This window comes from Balaenoptera physalus (assembly GCF_965194825.1).
Source record: "Balaenoptera physalus genome assembly, chromosome: 2".
NCBI lineage: Eukaryota > Metazoa > Chordata > Mammalia > Artiodactyla > Balaenopteridae > Balaenoptera > Balaenoptera physalus.
In genome coordinates this window covers 140,646,979-140,661,964 of record NC_138883.1, presented here as the reverse complement: position 1 = coordinate 140,661,964, position 14,986 = coordinate 140,646,979, and the positions used below count along the sequence as shown (strand labels likewise).

General features: G+C 44.1%; 1 protein-coding gene across 5 annotated transcripts in view; it reads left to right on the top strand.

Moving 5' to 3' along the window:
- The window catches only part of NTRK3 (neurotrophic receptor tyrosine kinase 3), a 391,080-nt gene that overhangs the window by 212,306 nt on the left and 163,788 nt on the right, over positions 1-14,986 (top strand). The gene's annotated exons all lie outside the window — the stretch shown is intronic.

Here is a 14,986-nt window from a genome sequence, read left to right as displayed (position 1 = left end):
TCTGGAAGTCAGTATAAGAATAACGCCTTAAGGTGGAATAGGGAGGGTGAGAGGGAGACGCAAGAGGGAGGAGATATGGGAACATATGTATATGTATAGTTGACTCACTTTGTTATAAAGCAGAAACTAACACACCATTGTAAAGCAATTATACTCCAATAAAGATGTTAAAAAAATAAAAATAAAATAAAGTACTTTTGGCTAGGACTAGGATATGGAAATCTGTTTTCAGAATTCTGTTGCAATAGGATGTGACAGGTAATCACATAGAGGTGGGAGAATCTGACTAGTGAACTTAAGGTTTAGTCAACCATGTCTTTTTTTTTTGACTTCTTTTTATTGAGGTGTAGTCGATTTACAATATTGTGTTAGTTTCAGATATACAGCAGAGTGATTCAGTTATATCTGTATCTATATCTATATATAGATAGATATATAGATAGATAGGTAGGTATATACACACACAACATATATATTTTTTTCAGATTCTTTTCTTTTATAGGTTATTACAAGATATTGACTATAGCTCCCTGTGCTATACAGTAAATCCTTGTTGTTTATCTATTAAAAAAAAAAAAAAGAATAACACCTTAAAAGTGATTTCAGGAAGTCACAAAGTTGAAGAGGAATGTGCGTTTTCAGATTAGATGGTTAGATCTTTGGATTCCTTTTCCTTTGTACCAATCTGGCTCATGTGTCCATCTTTAGAAAAATTAATGGCTAACTCACTACTGCTAGAATCTCCCTCACCACCCCGTTTCGGGGTATTCGGTTTGAGTGCTTGATGTCCTTGGTATATTATACTTTAGTACAGTATATACATTACCCACAGACATACTTTGGTGAGATGGAGAAGGGGTGAAATTGTAAAGAAATGTAGACCTTAAACACCTGTTTAATGACCAATAAACTGGTATTGCTTTATGTGTGAGTTCATACGTATTCTTGCTAGGAGTGCATCTGTGTGAGCACGCATGGGATTTCCAGCATGTTTATGAGGGTCTGGTGGGAAGCATGCATGCGACATCATTCCCTTGCCCTGTGTGACTAAAGGGGCTTCTTAGAGAATGTGGCACTCTGAGTGCTGGCCTGGCCAGTGGAGCCCTTGCAGGGGGCTGGAGGGCAGGTGTGTAAACAGTCACAGATACTACAGTATATAAAGCGTGCCATACAAGGGAGGCGATCACAGAGTTGATATGATGTTATTTTGATTGATTCTGGTGTTGTGTTTATACCTTCACATGCTGGAAATCGATGGATCCTCTGCACCTTCCCCAGTTCCTGCGGCAGCACTGCTTGAATGAAATGCTTATATCATTTTTACGGCTTTGTGAAAGGGATGAGTGAGCCAAGAGATTAATAGGGGCCGCGAGGCCCTTGCTCAACTGCTGCCCAGGCATGTGGGGAGAAGAGGCAGTGGCTGAGGTTCAAGGTGCCTCGGAGGTGATGGTCACCGCACTAGGGGAGAGAGTGTCTGTAGGGCAGGAGGGAAGGGGAGTCCCCTGGGGTGAGGCACTGACTGTTTGCAGGGATGAAGGGTGATGGACCTGAAAGCTAGAGCATTTGTGGGGCTGGGGATCTTCCTCTGGGCTGCCTTCCTTTCTCTCCTGCCCTGGTTTAGTGTCTCCTATGTGCCACCCCACTGCCCTGGGCACATCTGTAATGTGGTCCTCATCACCTGTGCCATGTCCCCTGGTCTATTGTGCGCCCCTGTTGTAGACCTGGGAGTCTCTTCTTGGCCAGGCGGCATCTTCTTTTCCCTCCCTAGTGCATGGCTCAGAGTCTGGCACAGAAGGCAGTATTTGGGAAGGATGTGGGTGGGAAGGGCTGATTCAGAAGGTGTGGCATGAATCAGGAATTCAAATGTTAGGATTCTGGAACTAGCTTAGTGCTAGGATCCCTGGGAACTTGCCCCTGGAAGGTTAAATGCCCGTGACGTGCGTTCCCAACTCAACCCAGAGCCTGAGGTTTCTCCAGTTTTATCACCATCCTTATAATGCCCTTTCGTTCCTTATGCCCGCCCCTGCCATTCAGACCCAAGCTGAGAGTGAGACAGATGGGAGATTTGGTGGTGTGAGTTGAATTGTGTCCTGCAAAAAGATATATTGAAGTCTTAACCGGTACCTGCAAATGAGATCTTCTTCGGAAATAGAGTCTTTGCAGATGTGATTACGATGTGTGTTAAGAGTAGGTGATACTGGAGTAGGGTGGCCTTATAAAAAGAGGAGAAGAAACGTGGAGACAGACACACACAGAGAGACGAAGGCCACATGATGACAGAGGAGTGATCCATCGACAAGCCAAAGAATGCCCAAGGACTGCCAACCACCAACAGGAGCGAGGAAGGGGCAAGGATGGATTCCACCTAGAGTCTCAAGAGAGAGCATGGTCATGTTCAGGGATTTCTGGTCTCCAGAACTCTCAAAGAATACACTTCTGGTGTCTGAAGCCACCCAGATTTTGGTATTTTGTTACAGTAGCCCTAGGAAACTAAATGCACTCGGGGCGGCAATGCTTACTGATGCCTGAGATAGCACGCAGACAACACGTATTTTCTAACTGCCTGCTGTACTAAAAGCATTTTACTAGGACCTCAAAGAAGTTCAAAGACATACAGGAGAGAGTTCTTGACGTTTAGGAGTTTATGATCTAGAGACTTCAGGACCAGCCGAGGAGCTTGAGTTAGGATGAGCTAAGAAATGGGTCAGTGCTGACCCCAGGATAGTCTAACAACAGGACAGTTCAAATGTAAGGGACAAACAGAGATATGACTTCCTCACAGGTTTCTAAGGACACAGTGTTTCTAATGAAAATCATAATACAGATGATCCCTGACTTAACAATGGTTCGACTTAACGATTTTTCGATTTTACCTTCGACTTAACGATTTTTCGATTTTACCGTGGTGCAAAAGCAATATGCATTCTGTAGAAACCGTACTTTGAATTTTGATCTTTTCCCAGGCTAGCCACACTCGGTGTGATACTCTCTCGTGATGCTGGGCAGCAGCAGTGAGCTGCAGCTCCCAGGCAGCTACGCCATCAGGAGGGCAAACAACCGATACACTTGGAACCATTCTGAACCCATGCAGCCATTCTGTTGTTCATTTTCAGTACAATAGTCAATAAATTACATGAGATATTCAGCACTTCATTATAAAATAGACTTTGTGTTAGAGAATTTTGCCCAACTGTGGGCCAATGTAAGTGTTCTGAGCCCGTTTAATGTAGGCTAGGCTAACCTATGATGTTCGGTGTAGTAAATGCATTTTCAACTTATGATATTTTCAACTTATGATAGGTTTATTGGGGTGTAAGTTCATCATAATTCAAGAAAAAGCCATACTGGTCAATGGCATAACTAAGTTCCAAAGTAAAATTTCAAAGGACAGCTCAGTGACTTGTCCGTGGAGATATCCTTGCCAAGGATGCAGGGTGAAAGGCTCCTATCATAGGACCCTGAGTCCCGGGTGTGTAATCTTTTTGGAGTTCCTGCCTTGCAGATAGCTGGACCTGGGAGATGTGCCAACCAAGGCGGGCAGGTGCCAACCCCTGGTCCAGTAAGCAGTAGGTGAGAGGCCACAGAAGGGCCGGCAAGCACCAGCAACTCCCCATCATCTCTGCCTCTCTCCCTGCATCTCTTCCTGCATCTCTGCAAGGGCAGGGGATATGGTCCCACAGTGAGAGGGTGCAAGGTTCAGGGCATGCACAACCTTCAGCAGGTCAGGAACTGTTGACCTCTGTGGGCACCAACAGAGAACCCTGGGTCCCCGTCTGGAGACCACAGAGAAACGTGGGCATGTCTTGACAGCCCTGTGTCTCTTCCAGTGACAACCACAAGAATCTGTGTTCTTTGGGATAGTTTTGCTGGACACTCACAGCGCTGACTTTGACCTTGTACTGCCTTTTGCGAGGCAGGGTCTCCTTTTGTCTGGGTTTATTATGCTTCTCTTTCACGTGCGTTGGCCCTGTGGTTTCTAAGTCAGTCTTATGAGTTTCTAATTTTAGAAGAAGAGATTCACAGCTAAACTCATGAAATCTCTGGTCTTCCACAAAGATCCATCTGGTGGGGAGTCCTCGCAGCTCCCAGAGACGCCACTTTGGATCTTACTCCCTAGATGGAGAATTGCGATTCATGGCCACCCCTGACACTTCTAGAGGAATTAAGTTTGATGTGAGCTCCAAAGAACACTGGATGGGGAGTCAGAAGAGCTGGGTTGAAGTCACAGCTTTCCCCTGAATGTGCAGTAGGTCATTTCAACAGCTCTGAGCCTCAGTTTCCTCATCTGTAAAATGGGCAATGTAGTCTCTATCTTGAGTATCCCATTGGGTTGCTGTGGTAATTGAGTCCATGGATAAGAAGGTGCCTTGGAGCAGTAAAATGTCACACAGATCCGAGGGTTTCCACTGCTATTAGATTATGGAGTTTAATGCACCAAATCATGAGATCCCCATTCTAAAAAGCTCTAGGGTCTGTAACACTCATTTTCCTCACTACTTGGGACTCCTAGGAGGCCTCAGACCTTTCCACTGAGCATTTTCTAGCAAAGGGAGAAATGTCTTTTTGTCTGATGTAAGGCGATGGGCTCTGTACCAAGCCCAGGGAGAGCTGCGTGTGAACACTCAGGGCTTGGGAATGAGTTTACAATCTCAGACTGGTCTCGAAGAAGCTGTTGGACTTTCACGGTTTCTCTCCAATCTAAATTCAGGCCTCATTTCAGCATCTTTGATTTAGGGGCATTGTAGTTCAAGTGTTTTCATTCTAGACCTCACTGATTTGAGACTGTATAATTATGTACCATAAGGTAGGTAGGGGGGTGATTAAGATTATGGTCTCTGGAGTCCAACAGCCAGCTACAACCACGACGCTGTCACCTACTACCTGTGTGACTTTGGGCAGACTACTCAACTGCTCTGACTCTAATTATAGGACCCACTTCCCTGAGCCACTGTGAGCCTTGAATGAGACAGAACAGTGCCCGCTGGTCAGTAAGTGCTCAGCAGACATCAGCTATTTTTACGGTGTTTTGTTTGAGCCTATGAGGCCATCACTCTGCAGAAGGAAGCAGGGTTTTCTATAGGTGGCACTATGCCATGGCATCACTCCACAGGTACTTAGAAATACCAGGCAAGGGGTTTCCTCCTGACATACCTTGGATAAGCTATTGCCTAGAAAGCAGTGTGGCGGGACCAGGCGACTGTGGGAAGCTTTTCTAGTGGGGAAGCCCCCCCTGTGAGCCAGTGCCTGTAAGACCCCAAGTTTCTCCTGAAAAGAGTTTTGTCTTTATCTCTTCTAACTAGTCATGCCTCACTTTAATTTAAAGAACCTCACAGTGAAACCATCCACAGGTCAATGGATGGGGTTTTAGATATTGTTTCCCACTTGTGAACCAGGTCAAGTCAGAGGCATCTGGGCTTAGCCCCCAGGAATTTGGACTCTCATTCTCTTGGTCTTGGTGTTGAAGTCAGATTATGCAATATAGTTAGGGGAGTGGAAAAAGTGACATGAGTGAGTGGGTGAAGGACCTGCAGACATCGGTGATCCAACATGGCAACACCTAGTACAGCATGCTTCCATTCACACACAGTCCCCAAGACGATGGGGGGAATCTATGGATAATTCTTTAGAGGAAATAAATGTCTCTATTTTGGGGTAACACTGACTAGTACAGTGGCTAATGCTGAATTTAGAAAAGTTGAGATTTGAGCTATAATCTTTGGACAAAAACACCAGCATACTGTACTCCATTTGGCTTATACATGCAATCGGAAGGCGACTGCTCACTTCCTGTTTGTGCCTGGGATGTTCTGAAATACTATCTGTATAAAGAGTGTTTGGAGAAAGCTGATGACAATTGCCTTCCCTCCAGGCTGCGTACTTCTACCTTCTCAGGCCCCTTGCTGCCTGCCACTCTGTCTATGAACTCCTGGTTGCCTCTGCCAGCTACAACCTGGTGCATGGGTTGTGGGTCTAAAGTTCCCTGGAAATGTCATGAGCTGCCTCACTCAGTGAAGCCAGTTCTCTTACAAATGAGTCTCAAGGAAGTAAAGATTGAGCATGGAAAGGAGCTGTGGCTGAGCCATCATAACTTGTCCCAATAGCAGAAAAACAATGCTGGAGGATCAGGCAGCATGATGCCGTGAAATGAGCCCAGACTTTGAAGTCAGATAGACGTGATGAGTCTGTCTACCATTTATTAACTGTGTGACCTTGGGCAAATGATGAGACCTTGAGCTTCAATTTCCTCCACTGTGTTACTGGGATAACAGGATCTAACACCAGGGTTGTTGTGATGATTAACCGAGATAAGGGAAATCAAGTATTCAGAGAGCTAGTCCTGCCTTCCCTTTCCTTAAATGTGTGTTCTCTGGCTGCCTATTCGGTAGCGTCATTTTCATTCTCCAAGCAATACCTCCAAGCTATGAATGCTTCAAGGCATGAACAAAGCCTTTGGTCCCTGTAAGAGGCTGGGAGGGAATTGGAGCCAGAGAATAAAGCTTATCTTTTGGGAAAAGATTCAGAGAGAGGAGCGCAGAAGTGAGGAGGGCATGCCTTGTTGGGCAACCTGCAGGACCTGGCGAGCCCCAGAGATCACAGTGGCAAAGACTGTTAGGAAGCTGGAAGAGGCAGAGAGGGGAGGGACCATAGGAGCTGGTCCAGGAACAGACAGTTGGTGACTTGTCCCCAGGTATGCTCTTGGGCACAGCCTATGTTCATTTGGCCTCTGTCCCACCTCTGCCAATAAAAATTAAGAAGCAGATTTTCTTTTGTTTGCCTCTGAGGACTAAGCCCTTTTTATGAGACTGTAAATGGAATCCCTCTCTGAGCATGGCTGGATTTTTAATGGTGTTTGTTGTGCTTTCACTTATTTTGTTTTATGAGTTCCGGCTCTCAGATTTGTTGATGCAAAGCTCTCACCCACCAGGGACACGTCAATGTTTGATTTTTATCAGTAGGAAAAGGTTGAAGTTTTCAAAAAATCATTTTCTTAATCCAAAGGTTGGCTTGTTTGCTTCATTCTGACACATTAAAAAACCATGAGACCCATCCAGGTTTGTTGTTTTCTTATACTTCCCAAGTCAGAGTGAGGTAGGGCGGAGTTTTTTTCAACAAAGGAGGCCATGATCTGGCTCTTAGTGGAACTGTATTAGATTAGATTAGAGCTTAATTTGGGGACAGATAGTTGGGAATAGGCGTTTAAGATGAATCACATCATTGAGGACAATAAGCCCATCCTTTTCATAAGACACTTTTGTAGAGATTTGTTGAGGATGGTGTGAAGCATGCTCATTGTCTGAAGGAAAGGATTAAAGTAAAATTGTTAAACATGAGACGACTTCATTCCTGTATTAGTCAGCATGAACTGGGTTATGCTGATAACAAACAGCACCCCTGCCAATCTCAGTGACTTAAAACAACAAAGCTGTATTTCTCACTTATGTGTACCAGGTGTTGGCTGGAGACTCCAGCTCTATGTCAGCCTCATTCAGGGCTGCCTGGCGCTCTGCCTCATGCTTCCACAATTGCCAAGGCAGGAAAAAGAAAATGTGGCAGATCACACACTGGATTTTTAAAAAATTGAGATGTAATTGACATATGACATTACATTATTATATTAGTTTCAGGTGTACAACATAGTGATTCAATATTCGTGTGTATTGTGAAATGATAACATCCATCACCACACATAGTTACACATTTTTTTTCTTGTAATGAGAACTTTTAAGATGTACTCTCTTAGCAGCTTTCACGTACACGGTACAGTATTATTAACTATAGTCTTCATGATGTACATTATATGCCCAGGACTTGTTTTTGTTTATTTGTTTGTTTTTTATGATTTCACATATAAGTGAGATCTTACAGTGTTTGTCTTTCTCTGATTTATTTCACTTAGCATAACGCCCTCAAGGTATTTTAATGTTGTTGCAAATGGCAGGATTTCCTCCTTTTAGTGGCTGAATAATATTCCATTTGATATACATATCAAATTGGTTGATGTATACCAATTCCATTTGGTATATAGATACCACAGCTTTATCCATTCATTTGTCAATGGACACTTAGGCTGTTTCCATGTCTGGTCTATTGTAAATAATGGTACTGTGAACATAAGGGTGCAGATATCTCTTTGATGTAGTATTTTCATTTCCTATGGATATGCAGTAGTCCCCCCCCTTATCCATGGGGGATACATTCCAAGATCCCCAGTGGATGCCTGAAACTGAAGATAGTACCAAACCTTATGTATACTATGTTTTTTCCTATACATACATTCCTATGATAAAGTTTAACTTATAAATTTGGTACAGTTAGAGATTAACAACATTGATAATAAAATAGAACAATTATAATAATATACTGTAATAAAAGTTATATGAGTGTGGTTTCTCTCTCTCTCAAAGCCTCTTATTATACAAATTTAATGCCTTTTCCATCTTAACTGAGTATTTACCATGCACTGTGGTAGTAACTTTTGCAGTTTGAGGTGCAACAGCAAAACTAGCATGAATTTCTTTTTCCTTCTTCACTATTTTACCGATAGAAGATTGGTTCTTACTGTAGATCTTAGCAACCTCAGTGTATGATTTTTTTCTTTCTTTACTAAGTCGAGAACTTTCACCTTTTCAATTAAAGGAAGCACTTTACAGCTTCTCTTTGACATATCTGAATTGCCAGCATCTCTACTCTTGCATTAGGGCCCATTATTAAGTAAAATAAAGGTTACTTGGACTCAAGCACTGTGATACCATGACAGTCGATCTTTTAACCCAGCGGCTACTAAGTGACTAATGGGTGGGATGTGCTGGACAAGAGGTGATTTATGTCCAGGGTGGGATGGAGAGGGACAGTGTGAGATTTCATCACACTACTCAGATCGGTGCACAACCTAAAAGTTATGAATTATTCATTTCTGAAATTTTCCATTTACTATTCGGACCACTGGTTGACCACCAGTGACTGAAACCACGGAAGGCAAAACCGTGGATAATGGGGGGACTCCTGTATTCTGTGAAATGGAATTGCTGGAATATATGGTAGTTCTATTTTTTAATTTTTTGAGGAACCTCCATATTTTTTTCCTGCAGTGGTTGCACCATTTACAATCCCACCAACACTGCACAAGGGTTCCCTTTTCTCCATGTCCTCACTAGCATGTGTTATTTCTTCCCTTTTTGATGCTGACCATTCTAACAGGTGTGAGGTGATATGTTATCAACACACTAGATCTTCAAGCTTCCATTGGGAAGTGATACAGATCACTTCTGCTCATTTTCATTAGCCAAAGAAAGTGATGGGGCACCGCCTCACCTCAAGGAGTGCAGAAAACTGCCTTCCTACCAGGTGCCTGGAAATACTTGGTGAACAGCAGTCATGATGACCACAATTTCTAAGAGGGTTTTCTGAATTGCTAGGTGAGATTGCCACCTCTCCACCCCCCGCTTTGGAAAGAAGTACAAGGATAAATGAAGGAATATAGAAATGGATGGATTCTGGCTCCAGGATTTTACAATCTAGCCATAAATATTGGCCTTGACTGCCCAAAGTTATCTTATATGGGTTGGTTCAGCCTTGAAAATATTTGGTGATCTGTTCCTAGGTGACTTGATTCAGATGTGATGTTTTGGCTTCTTTAATGGGCTCATGTGTTCACATCGAGTTCTGGCTGTTTATAAAAAATACTAGGTGTCAGCCATCCTATTGAGAAGTTGGGTAGTTTGGTGGGAAGAGGAAGAACTTTGGAGATGAACATAGGTTCAGATACAGGCTCCATCACTTCCTGGCTGAGTGATTTTTGAAAAACCAAACTTATTTGAGTTTTCCAGTTGATTGCATGGGGATAAAAGTATTTTTTGGAGGATCAAATGAGAACAAAATGCCCAGCAATATTTCTGGCATATAGTAGGTGTTTAATAAAAGTTGGTTTATTTTTCCTCCCTTTCCCTTTCATTGTAACCACATCCTTGGGACTCCAAGTCATTCCTTTGGAAATTGGAGACTTCCACTTCCACACATTGATGGGGCAAATGCCAGAGTGTAGACTCAATGACTAGGTGTTCTTGGGGCCAAATTTCTGAGAATTGTTAATGCTTTGTAAGTTAGGGTGTTCGTGGAACAGAAGGGGATTTAGGTGACAAGGGTAGGAAACACTGGAGAGATGATTCTAAGGAGGTTCTTCCTCGGATCTGAAAGAGGCAGTGAGTGTTTCTGTGGTCATGCATTACCAGGGAGGCTGCTTCTGTTTCCTCTTTCATTGTGTGCAGTGCACCGCTTCCCTCCTCCCCTCCCCTTTTGTACTGTGGACCCTGAGTCTCCAGAGGCTTCTGAGGATGCCATGTCCCTGCAGTCCTTGTGGTGGCTTGCAGCCCCCAGCTTCCCTGAGATGGGGGCCCTGCCCACCTGGGTCAGAGCTCACTCTACTGCAGTGAAATTCCACCTGTGTTCCCATCAGAGACCTTTGCTTTCTGGGGGAAACCGAGCCCTACACTGGAATCAACCACTTATGAAAATCCAAGCCATCCCTGGCTCTGCTCCCTTATTTTTTCCTATAGAAGGAGCAGGGAGGGAAAGAGAGAGACTCTGGAAAGACAGTTTGGACCATCCTGCTGGGCAGGACACCTGTCGGGGCCATCAAGCTGTCTCTAATTATCTAATGGTTCTATTATGGTGTGATTGGAGGAACAAAACCCACCATAGGTCTGAAGGGAAAAAAAAGGCACCTATTTGGGACGAGAATCATGTGATGGGAGTGTCTGAGCAGACCTGTCTTCCCTCAGGTCTCTCTCAAAAGCTTGAACTTACCAGAATGGCTATAAACCTGTTTCTTTCTTTTTGTTTATTAGTGCTGCATACCAAAATAAATGTGTAATTAGGAATGGATTAGTGACAGCAGAGAGGCCCATCACAGATACTAGACAGTCTGTGTGTGTGTGTTGAGAGCTCAGAAGACAGCAAGCTTGACTCGTCCTGACCTACCTTAGGGCTCAGAAAATAGAAGAGAGCTCCCCAGACAGCTGAGATGTCCCCTGAATTACTTGTCCCTTCTTTGTATCTTAATAAATTCTTTTCTGTGGATATTCAGGTAAGAAGAAATGCTTCCTTTCCCAGAGGGACCACAGGTCTGTGGGTTTCCCCCTGAGGCAAGGGACAGGAGAATCAGCCTGACTTGGGAAGGGAAATCGATTCTTGGAGTGGATGCTGGTTGCATATAAAGGTATAAAGGTGAAGAAGTTACCTTTCCAGAGCATGATACATAGGAAGCACTCAATAATAAAAATGATGATGATGGTGATGGTGATTTCTCTAGCTCTTCAACCCACTATAATATGATATTTTCCTCTACTGTTCTATGGAGACTGCTCTCATTAAAGCCACCTTCTTATTGTCAAATGCAGTGACCTGATTTCATTCTTCATCTTACTTGGCCTCTGTATATGATGCTCTTCAGCTTCTAGAAGTTCTCCTACTTTGACTTCTAAGACAGCAGCCTTCTCTGGCCATTTCTTCTCATCCTCCTTTTTCAGCTCCCCTTTCTCCACCTGCATTTTAAGTAGGGGGTCCTCCAGGGCTCCTTAGTCTGCTTTATTCTTTTATTTCTGTCAGGTCTTTGTGGGCAGCCCCATCCATCCTCTCCATGGCTTGGGAGACTATGGAAGGACACTTCTACCCATGGCTCTTTCCCCAGCCCTTTTCAGATTCCAGAATAAATAATGTCGAGAAAGCTGACACTGTTTTAAAGCACAGGCTTTTGGACCATTTTGTTGATCACTCGCTTTGTCCGTTGACTCGATGAAAGCAGATTCGAATGTCCAATGTTCTGTCTTCTCCAAACGCCTCCTGATTTGGTGTCCTTCCTCCATGTTTCTGTAACAACCCGTGTCCCGCAATGCTGAGAACAGGAGGGGCCGGTGTGCGGGGGGCCTTCTGTTGTTCGGTCTTTTGAGAACTGGATCCCCGACTCCCCTTTCCTTTTTTGCCCCTTTGTTTTGCTGAACCTTCCGCTTCACGTCACTTCCTAAGAAAGGGTGAGGTAAATTTTTTCATGTCTGCAGATATGTCTCTTTCGCCCTTACTATGAGTGGATACATTTTTAGGTGTAGAATTCTAGGTTGAAACTTTGTCCATCAGAATTCTGAAGGAATTTGCTCAGTTACGGTAACAGTATTATGGTTTTATGGAGAATTAGGCTGTCTTTCTGATTGCTGTTCCTTTTGAAATACAACCTGTCCCATCCTCCTGGAAGCTTTTAGCATCTTCTCTTTTTTTTTTTTTTAATTTTATTTATTTATTTATTTATTTATCTTATGGCTGCGTTGGGTCTTCGTTTCTGTGCGAGGGCTTTCTCCAGTTGCGGCAAGTGGGGGCCACTCTTCATCGCGGTGCACGGGCCTCTAATTATCGCGGCCTCTCTTGGTGCGGAGCACAGGCTCCAGACGCGCAGGCTCAGTAGTTGTGGCTCACGGACCTAGTTGCTCCGAGGCATGTGGGATCTTCCCAGACCAGGGCTCGAACCCGTGTCCCCTGCATTGGCAGGCAGATTCTCAACCACTGAGCCACCAGGGAAGCCCTAGCATCTTCTCTTTATCCTCATGGTTCTGGCATTTCATAACTTTGTGTCTTGATGTGTGTGTGTGTGTGTGTGTGTGTGTGTGTGTGTGTGTATACGTACCCGCGTGCATGCATGCACATGCGTGCATGCTCTCGTGTATGTGTTAATTGTTCTGGGAACTTCATAGATAATATTTTGGGCAAATTTTTCCATGTTTTTTTATTTTGGCCTTTCATTTTTCTCTTTCTGTCCCTCTCCCTCTCTGTCTGTCTCTTTCTCTGTCTCCTTTTAATCAGATGTTGGATCTCTAGATCGAGTCTTTAATTTTCATATCTTTTCTTTCCTATTTACCACCTTTTTCCTTTTTGTTTGACTTTCTGGGACATTTTCTTGACTTATCTTCCATTTTTCTATGACTTTCAAATTTTGATGATCACAATTCTCAAGGATTCTTTCTTACCTTCTAATTGGTCATATTTTAAGTATCATCTTGTTTTCTGGATGCAGTGTCTTCATTTATCTTTCTGAAGATATTTTTTAAAAAGTCTTCTGCTCCCTGAATTGCCTCTGCTTCCTGCAGGTCCCTGATTGTGTGTCTTGTGCCCCTCTTTCATGCTGAAGCTTTGCTGAAGTGTCTGGTGATCCTGGACTGTTTCTTCGTATTTAGGAATTGAACACTAGAAAGCGAATAAGATCCTGCTTTGTGTGCACGGTGGGGCTTGTCAACTGTTCTGCTTCACTAAGGCATGACTGCCATGTAAGCTCGACTTCCTTGTGAGACCCTCACATGTCACTCTCCAGAAGTCCATTCTAAGGCATTTAGTTTCTCCAGAGAAGCATTCTCTAATCTCCTCTGCGGTGGCGGTATTTGAGGCAAGACCGAGGGTGAGATGGCTGGGTAAGCAGTGTTGTTCCTGGTTTCTGTTGTTTTATTTATTATTTTTAAAATATTTATTTATTTATTTGGCTACATCAGGTCTTAGTTGCGGCACGCGGGATCTTCATTGAGGCATGCGGGATCTTTCGTTGCATTGTGCAGGCTCTTCCTTGTGGCATGTGGGCGTCTCTAGTTGCAGCAAGCAGGCACCAGAGCACATGGGCTCAGTAGTTGTGGCGCATGGGCTCTAGAGTGCGCGGGCTTAGTTGCCCCACGGCATGTGGGATCTTAGTTCCCTGACTAGGGATCGAACCCACGTCCCCTGTGTTGGAAGGAGGATTCTTAACCACTGGACCACCAGGGAAGTCCCATTTCTGTTGTTTTAGGAGCAAGAAGAAGGAGCTCTGCCTCGTGCTTCACCCCAGCCCTCCCCTGAACGTTTCAGGTTCAATTTCTCTGTGATGAAACCACCAGACTCTGACGGATGGGGCTGAGGTGATGGCCGGGGTGACTTGTTCCAGCCCCGAGCCTCACTGCAGCCTTCCTCGGTCCCCTGACCCTTCAAGTACTGGGTCTCCCCAGCAGAACTGACTTCCTGTCATGATTCCCTGCCGCAGACCTGGTGGTCCTTTCTTCCCTATCTTCCTCCTCTCTGTAAGCGAGCTTTTCCTCCTTTGGCTTCTCATCTTCCAAAACGTGGTTGAAATATCTCATTTCCTCTTGTCTCCCCTCTTCCTCTTTGTGCGCCAATATTTCTTTAATTCCTTTGTATGTTAATAGCATTTGGGGTGAGGAGGCTAAAGACCAGTGTTCAGCATTCCATGTTTAACTGGAAATCACTGTGAAGTGTTTCAAAAAAGTTTACAAGGTATTTTCGAGAACTGGTCTCTTTTTGCAAGGCACGTGTTGCCTGCGAGTAATTGGGCAACCCCTACTGCTACTTTTTCACATGGTCTCCAAGCACAGTCAGACATTTGTTGTGGATTGAAATAAGCCTGTCTGTGCTGACGGAGTGGAATTCAGCGTCCTCAGTTTGCATTTACCCATCCTCCATTTAGTTCTGCCTCATTGGCGCTTCGCCTTGCTATTTGATGGGAAATATTCTCCCCATAAACTTCAGTAAGATGTAAGTGGATTTCTGCCGTGGAAATATTGTTCAAAAGCTGCAAAACCAAATCACAGCAGGTGCTTTGTCTTGGGACCATGTGTCTTGCAAAGCAGCCATTTAAAATGCCACTTGTAGAAAGCCACAAGCAGTCACAGCTAATTCACTTTACAGGAGTTTTATTTGTACTTATGGGAGAATCACACCACCAAACAGAATCATTTCTCTACCAAGACAGCAGCATTAATCATCTTTTTCAACTTGTGTTCGCAAATCACCTTATTTACTGGTTTTCTTCTTTGGGTTAGAATATGGTGGCGTTAGGGTTGGTGAAGATGCAGATGGTGTTCTCTGAAGCCATCGGGGCAAACATGGAACTTTCAAGAGTGAGTCAGCTGGCCCAGCTGTCTGTAGGCTAATAGTATTGCAGCCTGAGTGCTGTCGCTTGTGAAAG